General features: G+C 35.4%; 1 protein-coding gene across 1 annotated transcript in view; it reads left to right on the top strand.

Annotated features, from left to right (window-relative positions):
- The first annotated feature begins 18,548 nt into the window (after positions 1-18,548).
- Positions 18,549-23,471, top strand: part of LOC149803623 (transient receptor potential cation channel subfamily M member-like 2) — a 155,179-nt gene continuing 150,256 nt past the window's right edge. Inside the window, exon 1 of the mRNA XM_089953363.1 lies at positions 18,549-18,585. The gene's annotated coding sequence lies outside the window, so the exon portion shown is untranslated. The remainder of the gene's footprint in view (positions 18,586-23,471) is intronic.

Here is a 23,471-nt window from a genome sequence, read left to right as displayed (position 1 = left end):
GAAGTTGATTTGTTTAGGCGGTGGTAGATAGATTTGCCATATAGCCTGTTTGGATAACCAATTAGCCGCAGTGGTCTTTGTTACTTTTGCAGCGCTTGCAAGCTTACCAATTGCGGCCTTCCCCTTCCAGTATCCTCTCGGAGAATAATAGATGGATTCCATGTTGTTATTATAAACGCTATCGTTTTCAATTACCAGCGCGAGAAGCTCCGCTTCCAATCATTAATTTACCTTTCATAGCCGATTTTACCAACCATGAGGCCAATTTTTCTTTGACGGATTTATCAGGAATAGCATTTAATGCGTGAATTAATTTTACGTCCGCGATATGACGCTGTTGCAGATCGCTACTTTTGTAAGCAACATCATGAGCATGACACGCCTTATCGATAGCGTTTATTGGATACTCACCGGGTTTGGGCTGATTTTGACCATCGAGTCTAATATCTAATCGTGTTCCGGGGCCACAGTAGTTATATCCTGGGAGGTGTTTTTCTCCTGGATACTTTGCCCACGGTGTTCCGGGGAGTTTTGCCAATTTGGCTGCGATGTCACCTCCTCGCTTTTTTTTAAAACATCTCCGGGTCTAATAGAAATAAATCTAAATTTCTTTGTACCGCATTGTACACACTTACCAGTAAGCGCCGATCTGTTATTTCTTGTCGTAACGGTTGTCATATCATTTGTGCCAGTACGCACTCTACACTTCACACAATATAGATCCATAATTTATGTATAGAGATATGAATATAATTGATTTTTCGGCGACTAAAACAAGAGAACCAGTTAAGCATGTTGCAGCGTTACCAAACTCGATCCGGATGATTATCATCGGACCATCTGGATCCGGCAAGACGCAATTGTTACTCAATTTAATAATGAGATGGATGAAGTGGGATAAGTTGTATTTGGTTGCTCCTAGCGTAGATGATCAACGATGCTACGAGGTGTTAAAAGATTTCAACGAGAATGCATCAGCGATCGCTAAAAAAAATGTTATTGAGTTTATTACAGATATCAATGATGCACCGGGTATTGATGATATTGATGGCGACGTTAACAATCTAGTCGTGTACGATGATGTTATGTTAGATAATCAAAAAAACCCAGCTAGGATATTTTCCAGAGGCAGGCATAAAAACACTGACGTGATATATGTCACTCAACGGTATACTCAGATTTCAAAAGTAATCAGAGATAACTGTAATATTCTTGCTGTATTCAACGGCGTTGATACACACACGCTACGAAATATTTGGCAGACATGGTGCGGCGGTGACATGGACTTTAATGGTTTTCGAAACTTTTTTAGTCATGCTCAGTCGACCCCACATGGATTTGTAACGATAAATTTACATGATCCTCGGACACGATATCGTATCGGACTTGACCAAATATTCGGTTAGTTGTAAATAATTTTCATTGTAAATAACCACTTAGCAGCAGAGGGGGCAATGACATTGACGCGGTCGTCGACGTGCTTACCGGACGCTGACGACGCTGGGGATCGACGCGCAGAAGGTGTTAATTAAACCAAATGACGTTTGGACGATCCCCCAACGACGTCGTCGTTTTTTTTTTACCAGGCGCTGACGACACTAGATCGTTGAGTGCAGAAAGTAATAATTAAGCAAAATAACGATTGGACAAAATGTCCGATTCGCCCCCCCCTGGAGGAGCTAGTGATCACTCTGTTTGTAAGATCATAGCAGCAGGGGGGGGCGCAATGACATCGACGCGGGACACCCGATGATTACCACGGGAAAACGTTGTAGCGAAATATAGCGTTTTCGAGCAAAAAACGCTAAGTCTCCATTTGCCAAACGGAGCCTTTATTTTTTTTTTGTTTGAAAAGTGAGATTTCGAAGGAAGGTTCTATTTGTCGTTTTGAGGCCTTAATCGAAAATTTGTCGGAATATTGTCCGATTCGCCCCCTCTGCTGCTGCTATATACCAAACACATATTGCAATACGTATTGCAATGCAGTAACTATTAGTGAAAACCAGAAGAAAGAAACAATAACTCTAAGATTTACTACTTTAAAACAATACAACATCTATAAGCGATGTTACCTCGTAAGACTTCAAATGGTGTAGAAATGAACATATACAATTAACATAAAAATGAAATAAGTCTACAAACATCTAAAAGCAGTGAAAATATACACAAATTAAAATCTCACTGTCAGTTATAGTCTGTCTTTTAATTTAAGCTCTTCTCTCATTGTTTTAAAAGTCTCAACACACTTTAACTATCTTTTTCAATTTTTTGAGCAAGGTGCTAAATATGTCCTTGCATATTTTTTTCTTGAGGAACATTAGCATATCAACAACGCCTGAACTCAAAGCAGCCCTCTGAACTGTAACAGTGTCTCCTGCTGCACTAAATACTCTCTTTGAGGGCGTGACAGTTGAAGGAATGCATATCCTTTTTCCTGGCTACTTGTGCAAGGAGTGGAAAGATGTACTGCTGAGCTCTCTACCATTTGAAAGGATCCTTATCCAACATTATTAGGGATTCAATCCTAAAGAAGTCATCTTCGCTAGCTAAGGTTCCAATATGTTAGCCTTATCTGCACTTTGACGGATCGAGCAGATAATTTTGTGCACCGGGCAAGCAGCCGCAACCAATCAAAATTAAATTGTTAAAATTTGAACACTGTTTCTAGATGATCGAGACAAGGGAGAACACAAATTGAATAGACTCATTACTAAAGAGACAGCTTTTGGATTTCATGAATTGCCTCCCTTAGTATGTAATAATTTAAAAGCACAGCTGTTAAATTATTACATACTAAGGGAGGCAATTCATGAAATCCAAAAGCTGTCTCTAGAACAAAGCACTAAAATATAGGTTTGATAACCCCCCCCCCCCCAGGTGTAGATAGAGTTAACATTTGTAAAACGTGGCTTGCGAAGATGTGAAGAAGTCAACCATTTAACTAGAACAAGGATCCGATATGTTAAGACTATCTAAACCTTGGCGGATCGAGCAGATATTTTAGTGTTTTGTCCTAGCGACATCTGTTGGATTTCATGAGCTGCCTCCTTTAGTATGTAATGCCAGCTAACCAATAGCGTGCGTGGATTGTATATCGGCAATTGACTTCAAAGGGATACTTTGTAATTTCTTGAAGCGGAATCAGGCAATTTATAATGTTTTTGGCAGGAGTAACGTCTTCCTCTGATAATGAATTGATGTCGCCCGGCATTGATTCTCATTTCCGTAGTAACTAAAACAGCATGAATAACTGGCTGCTATTCCAGGAACCTTTTAATCATGTCTATACCAGAGTACCACCCGGTGCACACGTCTAGGATCTACGTTTTTAAAGTCCGAGTAATTTAGTTTCGCCTTTAAGTACAGCAGCAGCTGTATTTGCTCCTGTGAAAACCTTCTGAAACGACCAAGAATTCTTGAGGCGTCATTGATATTTAACACTCTGCGCACTGCTAGGTTCAGAGTTTGAACATAACAGCCTATGTGTAGATCGCTTCCCGACTCCGAAGCAGCTACAGACATCAATCTGGTTATATTATATCTCAACTTCTCTACGCGAAGAGCTGATAGCGACCGCTTAGGGGTCATGTTCTGGTGACCTACAAATTAGCCACTGGAAATGCAGCTTACACAAATTTAAAAGTGATTCAAATTGTCCGGAACACTAGGGTCTCACTGGACAGTTTTGTTGGCATATTTTCATCCGACGATGACCTATTGCAGAAAAATGATAATAATATTACATTAAAGATACAAATAAAAACTAACTAATGATTTTTGTTTAAAGGATGCTTGTAAGATTCTGACTGAGGTATTAAGGTTAATTCCTATGCAACTGGTGGATTTATACTGAACCAACACTACCACCAGCCCCTCTTTTTTACATTCATTTTGACAAGAAAGAGCTATTTTGAATATTTTCCTGTAACAAGGCAGCTAAAAGAATCAGTATGTGACTTGTGCATGAATAAAGTTTACTAGTACTATAACAAATTAGCATACTTTTCATCACCCCTCAACCATCTAGATTTTTAGATATTTACCTCTGTATCAGATACACGTAAATACGTAAGCCAAGACGGCTGCTCATTTGCAGCCCAAGTTATGCATTTGATCTCCAATGCTCGTCTAACTGTGACAGGCAGTCACCAACAAGCCAACCCATTTCCAAGCCTACCTCAAAGTAAATGTAAGCCACATTACAGATTTAACTTATGTGTGAACTGATAAATGCTAGGATTGTGATAATTAGGTTCATGCCTTCTACCTTCAAAATGGGAGGGGGGGATACGAAACTATCCAGTGAGACCTTGGATCCTCTTCAGCCATATTGTTCAATCCCCCAAACTCGAAGATAAAATACTTCATCTGATTGGCTGTGTAGAGGTGTTAGTGGTTGATGGTGTTGTGAGGTTGATTGGCGGATTGTACCTTCTAACAGACCGTCCGCTTTATTGGGCTCTCATTATCTAGAGGGTGATCGCCCTCCGTATTGTTGCCCGGATCGAGTAAATATTAAAATAAAGTGTGAAACTTATTGATGGAATAAATAGAGATGTGAGCAGATATATACAACAGAATGACACGAGCCCCCGTACATGAAAACCAACAATTTAATCAATTACATAAGTAACTGTGATAATACATTAAATTAGGAAGATACCCTTCTCTTTCAAATAAATAATTGAACGAATTTCAAACACAAATATATTTATATAAATAGCCGATCTGTTTTAAATGATATAATTGGTTCATCATAGAATCGAGTGAACAATCAAAGTCATTGCCTTGTACAACTTCATAACCTGATTATTTCCGGTTCACTCCAACTTCACTGTGGCTGTTCTTCTCGGTCCTTTCGCTCTTTTCCTTCTCCAACCTTCTCGCCTCTTTTCGGCCCTCAAACGTTGTGTGGGTAGGTGGATACGTAAGCATATAGATACGTAGATACTTGGATCAGTAGGTACGTAGATAGGTCAGTGAATACTTCAGTGGATACGTCAGTGAAGCTATTTCGCCTTTCAAAATAAACAGAGAAGCAACCTAATTTTCAGTCAGTTGTCCTACTGATGACAGATCATTACTCCCTGCTCGTTATGTCAGACATCGTTCTATGGGAATTCAAACAGATACCAAAGGCTATCTGGTCAAGCTAAACATGGCAGACCATAAACAAACATAGCTTCATAAGCTTAATGTACTTCCCAATGGCTATTCTATCCTGACTCACATTAAAATCACACGAGACATAAAAGTTCCTTTCTCGTCTCAATTACACAGTGACTGAATGAAATTCATTACTTGGCTTAACTACGTTATTTTCAGCGAATACACACATTCGAGTCTTTAGCATACATGAAATCATCTAAGATCGGTGAATTCAAACGGATTCTCGTAGCTCATATCAACTAAAGTAATGCATGAAATTCTTAGATTCATATTATAATCAAGACGATAAATTTAAACAATTCGTCAAACTTATATATAAAGAAGATCATTGTGCGAATTCAGATAGATGAACTCAAACACAGTTATACTCATATCAAGAGAATTTATCTACGGATTTAAACAAAAAATGTCACGCAAATATAAGCAAATAAATTCAAGCAAATCATTATACTGGTATAAACGAATTACATGAGATTGACGCAAATACATTGCACTTTCAAGCTTTGTTCGCTAACGCCGAATTGTCTCCGTCGACTTTCCGAAATCCGGTCCCTTTGACAAATGTTTTACAAGAGAATCTCTTCTGAATTCAATATCGGAGTCCCTTATATTTTCACTCCTGCAGGAAAAAATGCAGACTGACTAGATTTTTCGATTGGGGCAATTTAACCCCAAGAAATTTCGTATGGGAACCACGTCCCTTATTTACTGTAACCAATGAGGATTATATATATATATATATATATATATATATATATATATATATATATATATATATATATATATCGCCTTTTATAGGTATCAAAGTTGTGGTCAGCCTGACTTCTAGATTTCCAAAATAACTTATTCTGGTCAGTTTCAAATCTGACAGTTAACTTTCCCTTTTCTAGTCGGTCTGACGGCTAAATAAACGAAGGCTTAATTAAGAATCCCTTCCTCTCCCGCCAACGGCATTATAAATCATTGCAGTATAGCGATTTAACAAGCACCTGTCCCCATATATCTATTTAATTGTTCTTTGACCCAAATTAATGTGCTCTTTATAGATCGACGGAAATGTGCACCCTTATAGGCTGATAGAATTAGCGATTCTGGCAAATAACTTTAAGAGCTCCTATTGGTTAAATTTTAATTACGGTAAATGAATCCGATTCTTCAGTAACTAGTGAACAAAACGAACAACAACCGTCTTAGATATTTAGATGAACCAGTAGCATTAACTTATGCAACTACTACAAGGCCATATTTACAGTCTAATAAGACGAATAATAGTTTTCAATATAATAAATTATGCAGAAAAGTGTCTGATTAGAAAATAAAAATGAAACAAAGTTACGATAACAAAGAAGACAACATACTGTAAAGTATATACCTACTGTCTCGTTGTGGGAAAATTTGCTGATGCTTCATGTATACACATCTCTTTATATTTAATTCGTAGTTAAAAACACCTTCGTTAATGTCAATACGTATTATGTAAGATTACGACTTTAGTCCCTATTCTGGACATACAAAAAAACCTGCCTGTCTATTGTTTAACCATTACGCAAAGACCAGCCGGAGGTAAATTCAAAAGGAATTCTATAATCGTGACGACTAGGTACAGCCTCCTTTGTTTGCTTTGTATTGTTGTTCTTCTTGTTGTTGTAGGGTTTAACGCCATTTTTCAGCACACGATAGGCTATACATGGCGGCCAGTAGTAATGGTGGAGGAAGAACCCGGGAAAACCCCAGAAAGAACCACCGACCTTCGAGAAGCTACTGGCAAGCTTTCTTACATACCCACATTGGCCGAATAGAGAAGTTGAGAGCCATTCCACTGTTCTATGAGTAGCATAAAGTGTGCACTTGTTAAAAGGCGGGAAGGAATTTCTAGTTAGAATGCTAGGTTTGGATTTGCGAACAAAGGCTTCTTGAGGTAACATATATTAGCCCGAATGTGTATTACTTTCATAAATAGGTGATTTATGATTGATACGTTATTACTCACATTTTAGTTATTAGAAGTGGAAGATTCCACTTATAGCTAAATGATCAACATATCGTAATATAGCGTATAACGAATCATTAACATGCCAGATTAATTTATTGTAGATTGTTGGACTGGAAACAAAGTGGATTGAGTAATTTACAACTGTTGCAGCGTAAAGCATAACTGAATTTATTGGAGAATTGTGTTAGAACTTGTATTTGCTTGAATAAATAGACTGTGAATTATGCAAAGTTAGTCATTGTTGGATTTATGCACACATAATTAGGTGTTTGTATAAGATAAGATAATAATTCTTTATTTCAGACGACAGAGTCCATACATCTAAATTAAAATATAGATATAAAGTAAAAACATTGTGAACATAATAGATCATATACATCATATGTACAAGTATACAGATACATCTACAACAATGGACTGTGCCATGCATCGTTAAGAATGAAATTAAGTGGCACATTTAAAGGGTAATTTGTTACATTTACTAATATTACGAGAATTTAAATAAATGTCATAGTTCCAAAGAGATTTCAATGTACATTTCTTATCATTAGATATTCTTTTCATAGCTGATAATACATACGTTCTCATTACTTCATCAAAACTGAATACATTATAATTTACAACCATGTTGGTACCACTGTTCCATCAAGGAAGGCCTAATAAACAACGAAGACTGTTATTATGATCACTAACTTGTCTTCTATTCATACATTCACTAAAGTGTGTCCACAGAGGAGCACAATACATTGTGCATTAATAAGATTTGAATAATTTAATTTTGATAGTCAATGAAAAATTCTTAAATTTACGTAGAAGCATGTTTGTTTGAGTAAACAGAAATCGGTAATGTCTCATCATATCTTCATTATCTGACCGATTGGATTTAAAATATGACCCAAATACGTATGACTGTTGACGTTAAGATGCATAAGAGGAGGAGATGGTAATTTGAAAGAAGTTGATTGAAAGACCGTTTATACTGAATTTTTTATTATTATAGATGATATCATTTTCTAATGTGTATTGTTCACATATCTTTAATAATTTCCTTAAACCTGCGATAGAAGGACTTATCAATGACATATCATCAGCAAAACAAAAATTGTTAAGAACAACACATTTGGTGGCAGACGTAACCTCACGTAAAACCGACCTAGTTTATGATTTAACTCGTCTATGTAAATATTAGGTCGCAAAGGAGAAAGAACACCTCCTTGCCTCATCCCATTGGTTACATGGAAAGAACTGAATATTACATTTCCCCATCGCACAAGGTACAACTGTTTGCCATACCAGTTAGCTAAAGTATGAACTATGCAGAAAAGTATTTTAATATCAAGATCTTTTTAATGAGTGTCCAATGACTGACCATATCAAATGCCTTACTAGCGTCTACAAGGCATGCAAACACTGGGCTGCCATGTTCTACATAATAGCTGACAGTTTCCTTAATGACATATAGGCATGAATCTGTCGAATGTTGCTTTTTAAAACCAAACTCATTATCGGAGATTGTGACTTCACATCTTTGTAGCATGATGCATTCAAATATTTTTGAAATAATAGTCACAAGTTGTTGTTGTTGTTGTTGGTGTAGGGTTTAACGCCATTTTTCAGCACACGATAGGCGATGCATGGCGGCCAGTATTAATGGTGGAGGAAGAACCCGGGAAAACCCAGTTAAGAACCACCGACCCACGAGAAGCTACTGGCAAGCTTTCTCACATGCCCACATTAGCCGAATCCGAGACTCGAACCCACGCAGACAGAGGTGAGATGGCAGTGATCCGTAACGGAGAGCGCTTTAGACCACTCGGCCACTCGGGGCCCCTAATAGCACTGGACAACAAATTTTTACAAAAGTCATGTTACTGAAATAAAATTAGTCAATTCTTATCAATTTTTATGTGCTGAACACGAATATGACAGTCAAATTGCAAAATTGGCTCTAGTTTTTTTGTAATCTGCAAGAAATTAATGTTTACATAACGAAATGCATTCCAATAGTAAAAGGTCAACTGTAATAGCCTACCTATAAAAAATCAAGTCATTGACTACATCTTAGATTTCTTCGCCTGTCTCTTGTACAGCTGTTTGGGAGCATCTCTGAGGAGTGTCCAGCAGTAGTCAGCCAGCATTGTAGTGGACCATTTTCCCTGGTATCTTTGTTCCATTGTTGCGATATCTTGATGAAAACGTTCGCCGTGTTCATCACTAAACAATACCACAGTTGCTAGGAAAGAAATCCAAATGGGAATGAAGGAAGTGAATCTTTAGAGACATATTGCAGCCAAGTTTCTTATACTTCATCAACATGTCTTCTACTAGTTCCTTATAGTTTTCTGCCCTAACATTTCCGAGGAAGTTTGTAGAAACTAGGCGAAAAGCATTCCATGCTTGTTTCGCGTCACCTTCCAGCAAGTTGTTGAACCGGTCATCTTTGAAAAGCTCTCGAATCTGAGGACCCACAAAAACTCCCTCTTTAATCTTTGCTTCGCTGAGTCGAGGGAATTTTTCATGCAGGTATCGGAATGCTGGCAAAGTCCGGTCAATGGCTTTCACGAAGTTCTTCATCAAACCTAGTTTGATGTGAAGGGGTGGTAGCAAGATTTTCTGAGCCTCAACCAGAGCTGGGTGTTGGATATTCTTCTCTCCAATGGCTACATTCTGCCTGTGAGTCCATTCCTTCCTCATGTAGTGCATTTCCCTTGCTCGGCTATCCCACTCGCATAAGAAACACATGTATTTTGTATATCCTTGCTGCAGTCCCATTAAAAGGGCAACTACCTTCAAATCACCACAGAGGTGCCAGCTGTACTTGTTATACTCAATGGAATTCAGTAGCTGCCTTAAGTTATCGTATGTCTCTTTCATGTGGACAGCATACGCTACTGGAATAGATGGAAGAATGTTTCCATTGTGCAAAAGCACAGCCTTGAGACTCAGTTTCGAAGAGTCCACAAATAGTCTCCATTCTTGTGGGTCATGAGTGATTTTTAAAGCATTCATGAGGCCCTCAATATCGGAACAGAATATCAGATTACTTTCCTTTCTGAAGAAAGGCTCCAATTGCTGGTGGCGCTTTCGATATGCAGTAATTGTGACATCTTCTTCTAGAAGATTCCATTGTTGGAGTCTTGATCCTAGCAATTCTGCCTTGTTCTTTGATAAGTCCAAATCACGAATCAGGTCATTTAGTTCTTCCTGTGTTATTCTGTGTGGGGTTGATGATGCACCACAGTGAAAATCTGGATCACTGCATGCTGATGGACCAGGAGAAGAACAGGTCGACTCACCTTTGTCTTCGTCAGATGAATCAAGAGAATATTCTGCTGGAGGTTATGGAATAGGAAGTCCCTCACGATGTGGAACTGGTCTCAATGCAGACGGAATGTTTGGGTAGACTATTCTCGACTTCTTTCGCTTCGTTATTCCGCCGGAAAGAGGAGGAACCAAGTAGAAGTAACAGTCATTTAGGTGGTTGCTTGGCTCTCTCCACACCATTGGGACTGCAAACGGCATTGATGACCTTTTGCAATTCAACCACTGTGAAAGCTGTGTTGTACATGTAGCACAGCATATATGCGGAGCCCAAGGCTTGTCTTGGTCACCAACCTTGCATCCGAAGTAAAGATGATATGCCTTCTTCACTTGAGAATTGATACTTTTCTTCTGGTTGGCAAATGTCACTTCCCCACAAATATAGCAAAAATTGTCCGCGGTATTAACACACTTTCGAGGCATTACTGTTCTTTATTGTACGTAAATGGATAAAATAATAAGTTTTATGTAACAGTAGCTTGAACTGTCTCGCACAACGTCTAAAATATTTTAAATGCTGAACCTATCTGATTGGGCTTTATATAGTACACTGCTTACGTCAGCTTCAGCAGCCGCCTGGCATTAGTATAATAGGCCTACACATGTATAGTACACTGCTGACGTCAACTTACTTCAGCAGCCGCATGGCATTAGTATTGCATTGCATCAGAAAATGATGCAATCAACTGTGGATGATGTGAGCATGATGGTATTATGCAATGTTACATCATTATTCCGGATGTTGCTGCAGTCCTACTGGAGAAATTTACACAGTGAAACATAGAAAATGAGGTATATGAATATCTTCAAAACGAGAGCCAATACAAATTTTTCACGGTTATATTCGTGTTCGGCACACCAAAATACTACAGATTAGGGCCTTTTCAAGTCAGTAATGATTTCACTGTTGACCAGTGTAGTCACAAGAGCTATAGGTCTAAGTTATTTTTTTCCCGCCAGGTTACCAATTTTGCTTCTCAGTAGCCGTATAATTGTAACTTTTGTGATATTATCTGGAACAAAGTTATATACAAACATGCAATTTAAAAAAAAAATCATCAAAAGCACACGAAGTCTAATATCTGAAAATTTAAAATGTTCCACAAATAAAAAACCTGATCCTGACCCTTATTGTCTTGTTATTACACTTTGGATCTCTGAGAGTGTGATTACCTCAATAAGAGAAGGACGGGTAGTCAATGTTGAAAGAACATGCTTCTTTTTCGATTCGTTTTTAACACTATTGAGTAAGTCTTCAAAATGATTTTTCTTCATGTTGCATATACTATTTTGACCATATCTCCCATCAATGAAAATTGGTAGTTTTTTGGAAGCTCTGTTTCATATGCACCTAATTTGTACAGCCATGATAATTACAGACCGCAACACAATGTGGGATCTCAATCTTGTTTAATAAGAGTACAGATGTCTGAGTATAATTCAATTTTTCGTCAGAAGTAAGGTCTCACCAATTGATGTTGCATTTCAAGTTTAAGATTTTATTGGGGCAAGAATCAAATCTAGGGAGTAGATCAGTCTTGATAGTCATTAAAGTAGGACGATGGTCGGACCCTAATTGTATTTGTATGTCTTTTATAATTCGTAGGTAGTAAATGCGTATGATTGATATTGATGATGATAGTTTACAATATCGAGATGTTAACAATTAGGGATGTGTATGCATGTATTATAACTCGTTATATAGAACAAAGCATGTATGGAATATATAGATGTAAGTGCGTGAGTTGACCTGTTAATTTATTCGCCGTTATTCTGATTGAAGGTTTGTGAGAGAGTGGTGAAATGTCCTGAGATTAGAGTAAGGAGACAAGAATATACATCTCTTTATAATTCTACAGAAAGCTTTCTGTGTGGGTGTTAGAGTCGATATCCAAGGATCGGAGACTAGGAAAAAGACGTGGAGATTACGTGTTAGGCGTTTATGGTGACGTCAGCAGTTTGTGTGGAGGTGCAGTGCCGGAAGGAACACGTGATAGAAAGCACCGGAAGTGTCTGAGTAACGGATCCGGAAGTGCCAGGGGAGCACGTTGTCAAGGGTACTGGAAGTGTCAAAGAAAAACAAGAAGCAGACAATGATTGACAGATTAGTAACAGAGACAACACTGAAAGGAAACACTCTCGCCTAAGACCTTTAATTTATTGTGATGGAATAATATGGCAACTGTGAATAAGTCATTGACTGTATTTGTTCGAAAGAAATTGCGATTGAGAAATTTGTCTATGAAATTATTAAAAATATTTGCTATATTGTATTTAATTGTATTGGTTGCACCTTGAGTTATTTATATACATAGACCGTCGACATTGATGTCGGGGGCTCGGAGCTATTTCAATTCTAGTTGTCCACCTTTCTCCGATATTAGATATAATACCGTAGGACGCATGCTACACCTATCAAGAAGTAAATAACAATGCAAGACCATAAGAGACATCATTAGTCATGTTACAGAAAAGAAATTAATTATTATTTGCATCTTTTTATTAAGAAAAAGATTAACTAAAATCCTAGATATACTAGTGAAAGAAAATTGAAGACTTAGCTGGTTAATGACATAACTGAAATACAATTATTGTATTATTAAATAAAAAACTAAACAGTTTGATTAATTATTGAATTAGCTTAAAGTTAGAAAATACTACTACTACTACTGCTGCTGCTGCTACTACTATTACTACTACTACTACTACTACTACTACTAATAATAATAAATTGGGCCATGATTATTAAAAGGCTACATAAATTTGATGATGGTGCTAATGAGGAACTTATTGTAAATACATTGCTATAATCATTTCGTAATGTAGCAGAAAGCGTTGTTTCGAGAGATAATGATCTTTTTATACTTGTGTATTGATCTTTGTAATTTCTTCCTCTCATCTTAGTGAAAAGCTTTAACGTATTAAGCTTTAACGAAAGAGTATCAACTAAATTAGATAATAAATTATTTATTGGATCATTGATAGATATTGACTTCTTTTTTTCAGGACCAGCCCAGGTCAAGTGTTGTTTCCCCCCCCCCCCCAAAAAAAAATGTTTAAAGGCATAGACTTTTCTCGAAAGGGCATCAAAGCAAAATTCTTTGTGTCTAGTTATCAGAATGTGCATAATATCCAGTAAACGTGCGAAGAATAAAACGATGGTCAAATTTCAAGTGACAAGTGATTGTACGTTTGTGTGTGTACGTTTTTATGTGTTTCTTTTTTTTTGGGGGGGGTAGGGGGGGGGTGGGGGTGTCCCGACCCCTGTCCCATCTGGTCAAGTTATTACTCAATAAATAATCAAAGAAATGAAAGGCATCCAAAAATATAATCGGCGATAAATTATATTATTTAGTACAAAGAAACATGTTTTTTTTTTCCAGTAATAGGACATAAAAGTAAACAAAAAAGTATGAAAATTAGGATATATAGTTTCAGTTGGAGCTATTTCAACAATTTACTAACATTAAACGGTAGGAGCAGCAATAATCATTAGAAGAGAAAATAAGTAGTTTTCTCTATAAATTCTTTGATCCAAGGGAAGCTACTGCGTTAAGAATAAGACAAGAGCACTCGAAGAATTAATGAGTTGCCGGACAACAGAGCAAACACTCTTCATTGCCTAAATGACAAATAAAGACAGCAAAGTATGGTTTGTCAGTATTTAAATAATTGTTATCAGGGTTTTTTTTATATAGCTAACTTGATCTTTTCTACTATTCCGGACAATAGTATCACTTTGGAGAAACCATGGCAACCCAACTTTGTGATATTTACTACCATTCCGATGAACATTCAACTTATGGGTATTATTTTCTTTTTGTTGCAGTTGCAATACGTGTAATTGTTCATATTCGCTTTGAGAGATGGGCAAGGAGAACAAGTTTCTTTATACGTCTTTCAATAAGTATAACTTAGTTCAGTTGAATAAATAAGATTCCAACACATGATCAAACACGTAAACCTCACAAACAGGATAATCCAAAAATGATGTTAACAATCTTAATACAACGCATCATTTTATTACTCACACTCAAAGACCTGTAAAACACGAGCAACACTTACATATGCCATTAAATTATGTATAACAAACACTGACGTTCGAGATGACGTTCATGGGTTACCTCACTGGGTGATACCAACCCTACTGACGCCACTGTCTATATATTCTGTGGTTTCATTTTCAGTCAAATACGTCTCTCTCTCTCTCTCTCTCTCTCTCTCTCTCTCTCTCTCTCACACACACACACACACACACGCGCGCGCGCGCACATAGACGCCAACCCATTCTATGTTAAAATCTCTAGCTTGCACAAAATAAGTTGAAGATTGAGTTAGATTTAAAACATGATTTTCACTATTTCGCTTCGAGATACACTCTCTCTCTCTCTCTCTCTCTCTCTCTCTCTGCCTAATCACAATGATTACGTAGGATAGAAGACTATTTTCATTCGGTTTTGTCTTCTTCTTTATTTAAATTGTACCCTCAGCCCCCCTCTGCCCCAAAAAAGATGCAGAGTTGTGGGTTTCTTCATAAAGTACATTTCATTGACAATATGAACTCTTCATCTAGAGCTTTAAAAAAGGAACTAATACAATTTGCAGTATTATAAATCTAACTTGAGTATGGGAAGTCATATTTTTGTTTACTTCGTTATCTTCAATAAACGGGGTGTGTAACGACTAACCTGACTTGTGGAACAAAATGTCGGTTAGAATTATGCAAACGTCTATTGGTTATAAAAAATAGACCAGTTTATGATGACGCAAACGTTCCTCGTTTGCTTTCAGACTGCGACAGAGGTAGACTTGAAAACTTTTTGCTCCATGCTTTTTGTTATGTATATTTGATTTAATTATATCTGATTTAATATATATTTAATTCAATATAATAGTTTGTCAGTTTTAAAATTATTTTAATTTTTTCATTACATGATATTGTAATGTAAATTTATTCACTAGAGATGATACCTGTTTTTACAAAATCTTTTGACCTTGACTGTTAGCTTATAAACACCAGGTGTTGATCTAAATCCTGACCTTGTTTCAGAATTTGTAGCAACATTCGTAAACAAGTTATATTTTATTTTAAAATGATTGGTTGTTTCGAAGGTCATGATGCGACATTGTCTTTAAGATACAAACAATTTTGTTTATTTTTTATTTCTTAGAGTAAAAATGGTTGGTTTTCGTCAGGGTCACGCTGGATAAACGTGATCTGTAACAAGTATTTCTTTCAATAAATTTCCAGAAGATGACCACGTGACCCTTGTTTACGTTTTAGAAAGCTCATATAACCCAAGTTTTGGAAAATTAATCTCAGTACAAGTTGGGCTGTTGAATTGTTAGTTGTATGTTCTGCTGTTTGGAGTTATTTAATATTACTTGGTTTGGAGTTATTTCGTATTACTTGGATTCAAAAGGATTGATTCTGTTATTTTTCTGGAAAATACGTGTGCTCATGTAATACTGTGGAACAAGGACAGTTTTATCAGAAACCGGAGTGATAATTTTATTTCTGCAAGGAACTGTAGACTTCAACACTACATACGTCATCGTCTTCCATCTTGGATTCTTCGTCGGGATTCAAACGTGAAATCAGTAGAACATTTTATTATTAGAACTACTAAAATTTTATTCTCGGATTATTTTTGGATCATTTTTGGATTTGATTCTATAAAACCTTAAGTTCATATTATTTTTTGTTACTTTTACAGAATTTTTCCAGGGAAATAAATTATTGTATTTTTAAAAGCTTGTTGTTTTCACTCTTTCTTGTGTTACTGTTTATTCGAGCCTAAACAGTGGCATAAGACTTTACGTACGACATGGAACTGTAATACTGACAATGTTTTGACGTAAGTCTTGCCGAAACCAAGATTAGAGACGATGCATGGAGACTGAAATGAGACAATGCATGCTGTCTGAATTAAAGCAAAGTAATGTTCTAGCACAAACGAAAAACCATACTGTGTTTGTTCGATAATGTTTCAATATGACACTGGTTTTCAGGAAATAATCAGTGAAAAATATGCCATCGTTGAGAAAACAAATTACAACAGACAACTAATGGGAATTTGACAATATCGGCACTGGTCCTATGATGCCGCAAAAGAAATAATGCTGTGATTGCAACTTTTATTTCTTCTTTCAAAACACTGGTAAAATTGCATGAATTATGAGAAAAGGGGAAAGTAGGCTTCCTTAAAACGGAGGATAGGGGAGGATTGGGACATTATAGAAGAAGGTGGAGCTTTTTACTTGTTTATAAGAATGGTTATAAGGTGGTAAGGGAGACAGAGAAGTTAGTTCTGTTTGTAAGTCTTTAAATTCTACCTTGTACCCTGTGGGATCTGTAGATGAGTGAGTGCTCGACTCTCCAGGCGGAGGTAAGAAAGTTATAGGTGGATAGGAATTTTAGCTCGTTTGTAAGGGGGATCAAAAAGTGGCAAGGGATATAGGAAGTTAGTTTCGTTTACAAGGGAGTTAAATTATGTTTTGCATACCATTCTTTTACATCCTATTTTGTGTGGTCAGTAGGCAAGTTGCAGGTGGATAAGAAGTTTACTTTATTTTTAACGGGGATAATAGGGTGGTAGTTGATTTTAATGAGGAACATGTTGGATATGAAAGGTAGTTTGATTTATAAGGGATTTAAATTCTTTTTGTCTAAACACAGCTTTTTTTACACCCTATGCCGTGTCTGTAAATGATTGAATGTTAGCCATTACATTTCTTGTTATAGGCCAGAGAACCCACACGTAATAAACCTGTAATAATTTCAAAGTCCAGCCATTTCCCTCCAAAGGAGAACCAACATTTTACAAACAGATAGCTTTATCATGTGAAGAATATACCCCCCCCCCCCCCGTAAGACTCATTTATTCCGAGGGCAGAAAAACTCGCATTTCCCGCCAAAATATAATCGATATGTTAATCTTGGGGTGAAAGAAAGGAAACGGATGGCATAATAAGGCATTTCAGTTAGAATGTAGACAAGCTCACATTTCCCGACAAATATATTTAACATTATTATCATTTATATCCAGACAGACTCATCCTGTCGAACAAAAACAACAACGTATGAACGAATGTTTGAGATTGCATTTCCAATCAAAACAAAGATCTTACATTATTATCGTTTCTAACCAGACATACTTTGAACACATAAAGTGCCATACATATCAACCAATTCTTTCAGACAATTCTTTGATTGTCTCATTTATATTGAAATATGGCGGCCAAATTTTAAATTCTCCTCTGGGCTCAGAGTGCCATTCCCAACTTCTCGTAGACACCCAAATCTTTAATCTTTTCTAACGCAAGATGTCCTTAGACCCTAAAGTGGCCCACTATACTACAGATTTCATACATCTGTATTTTGCGACTCTTTTGGACCTTGCAACTAGCATGAGAATTTTTATATGCAAAACCAGGAATAACTACTAAAATAAAACACGTATGCGTATAACATTGTTTGTCTTTATTGTATCATATTTTGCGTGGGTCGAATAAGCTCTGAGTTTGGTCGGAACCAGCCAGGGCCCGAATCAGTCTTGGTCCAAATCAGTCAACATTATGTACATTAGGATGATCCGTCTCAATAGGTTGTGGGCCCACTCGTCCTTCAGAAGTATATTTTCCCAAAATTACAAACGTTTAGTACAGTTTGATATTTGTCATGAAAGGATTAAATAATTGTCAGCTAGACTGGATACACTTTTGGAGACAGAACGTCGAGCATGATTCATGATTCATCTGAAGCTGAATATCTTGAATAAAAATGTCGGTACCTTGACTTGTGCAAATGTTAATTTATTTAGACGTGTACTATTTTTTTTTAAATTAAAAAAAATATGTACACTCAATATAGATCTCTCTGTAAAAAGCGAAATACATATTGACAATATATTTAAAATCATATATATTTTTCTAATATCCACATTTTTATAAACGATTTTTAATTTTATTTTAATATTCTTCTTTGTTTTGTCAAAGAAATGAGCATACGTAGTGTGAGGCGTTTCCGGATCGCAATCTGGGTTTATAAATTAGTATTTGCGTTCTTCGCTGGGATACGGATTAATGGGGGATAAACAGTGGTAAACATTTAAAGATATCTGTTTATTTTATTTGCTATTTTCAAGTTTCATATATTAGTGATACTCACTATATTCTTGAATGTAAGATGATGGCCCTAGTTTACTTATTAGTCTACTTTTTCAGAAGTGAAACCATTATAAAGCCACGAATGTTATCCGTTACCTATTTTCGTTGGTACGATCGATCAAGTCAAGTCAGTCTTATTTTGGATATATTAGCACATTGCTAAAGTTTTACACAGCTTTTGCACTGACTTTAATTAAAACAAATTTATGTAAAACATAAAAAACATGCCGACCTAAGATACTAGTTTACAGGACGTTCATGGATATCTAATCTCGGGAGCTCGAATATAATAATAATAATAATAATAATAATAATGACTTTGTATAGCGCCTAATCTTTAGAAGCTCTAAGCGCTTTACAACATTAGACAACACCTATAAGATAAAAAACATATAATAAACTTATTACAAAAACAAACACCATGAAATTAGAAAAAAAACATGCTGAGAATATTTCAGGTAGGAAACATTATTAGATCTTTAAGTTTATATATATGCATATAAGTTTATATATATATATATATGAATATATGCATGTCAGTAGGTCAGTTAATTTTCATGTAAGCTTCTCTAAATTTATTACAATTATAATTATTGATATTATGATGATATTCTTAATATTATTATACATAGCTATTTATTATGCACTTTTTTATATTCGATGGTTGTTTACTTATATTTGGTGGGGGGATTTGTATAGTCATTTTAAGGGATATTTGGATGCAGATTAAGGAAAACTTGATGATAGAGATGATGTCTGTTTCCTTGTAGCATACACAGGCTCCCATAAACACTCAGCCCTGTATCCAAAATAGACTGTTATATGACTCCTGGACCAAAAGTGGATTACATGTAAAAGGACCACCTTATTTTGGCACATATAGAATTAGTGGTGTTGCAGTGTGTGCGTGGTGTTTAAATCATTCATGTGTAAAACTAATTTGGTAATTTTAACTACATTTTGAGATGCTACTGTGAGAAATCACTGAGCTACAGATGTGGATATTACTCATGATGTTGAGAAGAATGAACTGTAGAGTTGAAACAAATAACAAATTTTCATACTTTAATATTCATGGAACCTACATGGATTGAATTAATTTAGTCATCAATGACCAACAATATACTCTTCAGCCAATCCTGTGGGACAAATACCCCACATTTTAAATGCTTCATCTTCACATTAGATTGTAATGGATCAATCCCATCTTCTATAAAATAATGGAAGATAACGGTCAGTTTTCCTTTCCAAATATTGCTTGTCATTAATTTGTAACTCAAATAACATAATGGACAAAATAGATATTAAACTGATGATGTTTTTTAATTACCTGGATTATAATTAACATAAATCTATTACAACTACATAATGAATAAAAGCAGCAGCAGCAGCAGCATTTGTATGGTAAAAATTTACATAAAATGTGTCCAGTTATCATGTACTCATAATCCACCAAGTGACAGCTTGAAACATTACATTAGGAATTTGCAAATATTCTCATGTAAAACATTTTCTCAGTATTTTTTAACATGTTGGTGACCATTTGCAATTAGTACAAAATGACAAATGATACTTAATTGTTTCATGTTCCATTAAATTGGTATTAATTGGTATTAAGACTTTATTAGAGTAGAAAATGTAACTATGTAATAAGGACAGACAAACAAAATTTTATTTCTTCATTTAAAATTCATAAAATATTTGGGAGCCATCAATTGACAATTTTGATGATGGAAACTGCTACACCTCATCTGTTGATATTATTTTGTATTCAGTTTCTTCACTGCCCCTTAATTTGCCAACTGTTGAAAAATGTGGCTGCCAATGTACATTATATTAATTATTTAGTATGTTGGGTGTGTAATGTGTTAGTACATGTATGTAGTTAAAAGTACTCATATAGTCCTAGATTTATATATTGTTGCATTATTTTCATTTGCAGTATATAATATTGATTCTTTATGCACCTCTTGGCTTTTATGTATGTCCAGTAATAAAATTATACACAATCCTAAATTGGAAATGCAGTATTTATTTCAGTTTAATTAGGCGCATGTGAGTGCTATCCTCTTAAAAATAATGATACACAAGAATCTCTCAACATTTTTATGACTGCCATTCCATTAATGTCGCATGATTTGCACACAGTTTGGTCAGAATAAATTTTTTCATTGTACTGCAAAAAGACCATTATGTCAATATCAAGACTACTTTCAGGCATGTCAGTAGGATAAATTGGTATAGAATTTCAGTTATGTTTATTAACATTACAGCTGTTTAATATGCACAATAATGTAGCACGGACAATCACTTCTGGTTTGTACATTAGGCTGGTTTTTATGTCAGTCTTAAACGACCACCTCGAGAATGCTGAGAAAATACTGGAGGTTCCTCACTGAATTCTTTCATTTTAATGGTCATCACTTCTTTTTAATTAAAGAAACAATTTATGTGAAGTCTATTTGCTACCCGTTTAAAGAATTCTCTTATTTTGTCACATATTGAGTAACTTAACAGTTCACATAAGTCATGTAACATCCTTATGGACATCTTTAGCAAGCATCCTGATCAACCGTAAACAACCTCTGGTTGGTTCCATGATGGTTTAGACAACAGGATATTAAGTGTGCTGTGTGCAAAATAAATGTTGCGTGCAACTGTTTGGGTTTTGGTAGAAAAATAGAATCAAAATTTTTACTCACATAGCACTGAAAGCAGACAGACATGGATGGTTTGTCTATAAGTTCATGAATTTGTCAAATGTTGGATGTATAAAAGTATTTAGGTTTTCTTTATTCGGACATTATATAAAATGACTCCACAATGCACATCTTACTATTAAATTTACTGAAAGTATTTTGACAGGGCAAATCATTGATCATCACGTAATCGGTTGAACAGATGCATCACATACAACAGTGTGGTGATAAAAATTAAATTTTGTCGCCTTATTTTTCCAACCAGCAAGACAATTTTTGCAACTTTGTACCCCAAACATCCATAATTTAATGAACTTGCAAATGATTAAAAACAAATATTTGAATTTTTTTATGTAGACGAGTAATGTCCCATTTTGATGTGTCTGGAATGTATTTTTTAGAAATGACAGAGGAAAATAATAATTAATAAACACATATTTTATGTCAAAACTGTCTTTACTATCACAGTTGCACATGAACATATATAGTAAGTAATATTTGTGAGCCATTAAAGTCTGAAATGCTTTTTCACAAACATTTGCATCTGACACTAGACTCTACACACAGCCCAATGTACATTTTATTACAAATTCATCCATTTTTCTTGATTTCCAGTCCCAACCAAGTGTTGGTTGAAAATACTTTGAAATCAGCCATCAAGAGGGGGTGATTAGGTGTCTTAATCAAATAAAAATAGGTGGTTTTTTTTTCTTTCTGTTAATATTCAAACTCTGTATGACCAGAAAACCTCCCTCAGAAGATGGACTAGATATAACAAATTTACAGTAACTCAGTTATTTTTTTAGATTTAAATATGAAAACAGTCTCAGAAACATTTCCTAGAAATGTATGATAAAAATCACATGGACATGTGTCAAATTTAATTTAATTGAAACTGTATACATTTTTGGTACGTCAAGGTTACAACCCTCATTGTCGTTGTTTGCCATGTACTTTGTGAACATGTTGTATTACACTTTATCATTTCAAGAACACCTAAATGACAGTTAATAGAAATGGCAATGTTGTGAGCAATGTGACTATTCAGAATTTTACATTATGATTGTTTTCTGATGGGAAGTTTGAACTTCAGGTGATTTTGCAGGTTTAAAATTGCTAATTCATTGTTGCATAGTTTACATTGCACCTTGTTTGTTTCTTTTACAAAGTACTAGCAAACTTACAATATAAACAAATGAATATTTGAATACTGATTGCTTTTTTAAAACTATTCTGATTTGAATATTTGGTTCATTGTTTTTGCTCTTAGAGATGCTTACACGGACAGCAAAGATAAAATCTCTACTTATAGTTAAAAAGCTGTCAAAAAGACTATTAAACAAGCATTAGTAGTTTAAAAATAACATGTAGTAGATATGTATACATACAAAAGCGCATACATGATTACTGTTATACAATTATATGCCCCTGGTTCAAGTTACAGATATGTCATGCATGCTTTAAATGATAGTACATGATCAATGTGAGCACACTCACTCAAACAGATTCATATAATCAGATGCACCCTGAACCAGTATTGGTCAGTAAGCCATTTGATGAATTCAAAACGTTTGAGAACCAGTCTTGGTCATTAAGCCATTTAACGAAATAAAAAATTGCCAGAACCTTTCCTGGTCAGTAAGCCATTTGATGAATTCAAAACTTTTGAGAACCAGTCTTGGTCATTAAGCCATTTAACAAAATAAAATATTGCCAGAACCTTTCCAGGTCAGTAAGCCATTTGATGAATTAAAAAAGTATAATGAAAATTTTGATGATTAAAACTTGGTTTCATCGTTTAAATTTTGTCTTTTGGGATGTTCATGAAATACTCCATTGAGCTCTTAAAAAATACAATTAATCAATTTATTGTTGTTTTTATGAAGAGCTTAGCAGATACATGAGTGAAATATGATTAAAACAAAACAAAGAACAAATTGAAATTTGCATTACGCAGCAAGTATTATTTTTAATGCTAAGTGTAATTATTCCTTAGCAGTTTTAAGAATAATTTCCCAAGACAATATGATCAGTGGCACAATCAGTAGCTTTGATATTTTCAAGATTAACAGCTTACAAGTCCATTCAAATATTTACAGGGAAATGACCCCCCCCCAAAA

The sequence above is a fragment of the Sinohyriopsis cumingii genome, chromosome 3, assembly GCF_028554795.1.
Source record: "Sinohyriopsis cumingii isolate HCF-2022 chromosome 3, ASM2855479v2, whole genome shotgun sequence".
Classification (NCBI taxonomy): Eukaryota; Metazoa; Mollusca; class Bivalvia; order Unionida; family Unionidae; genus Sinohyriopsis; species Sinohyriopsis cumingii.
This window is presented reverse-complemented; position numbering and strand designations above follow the sequence as displayed.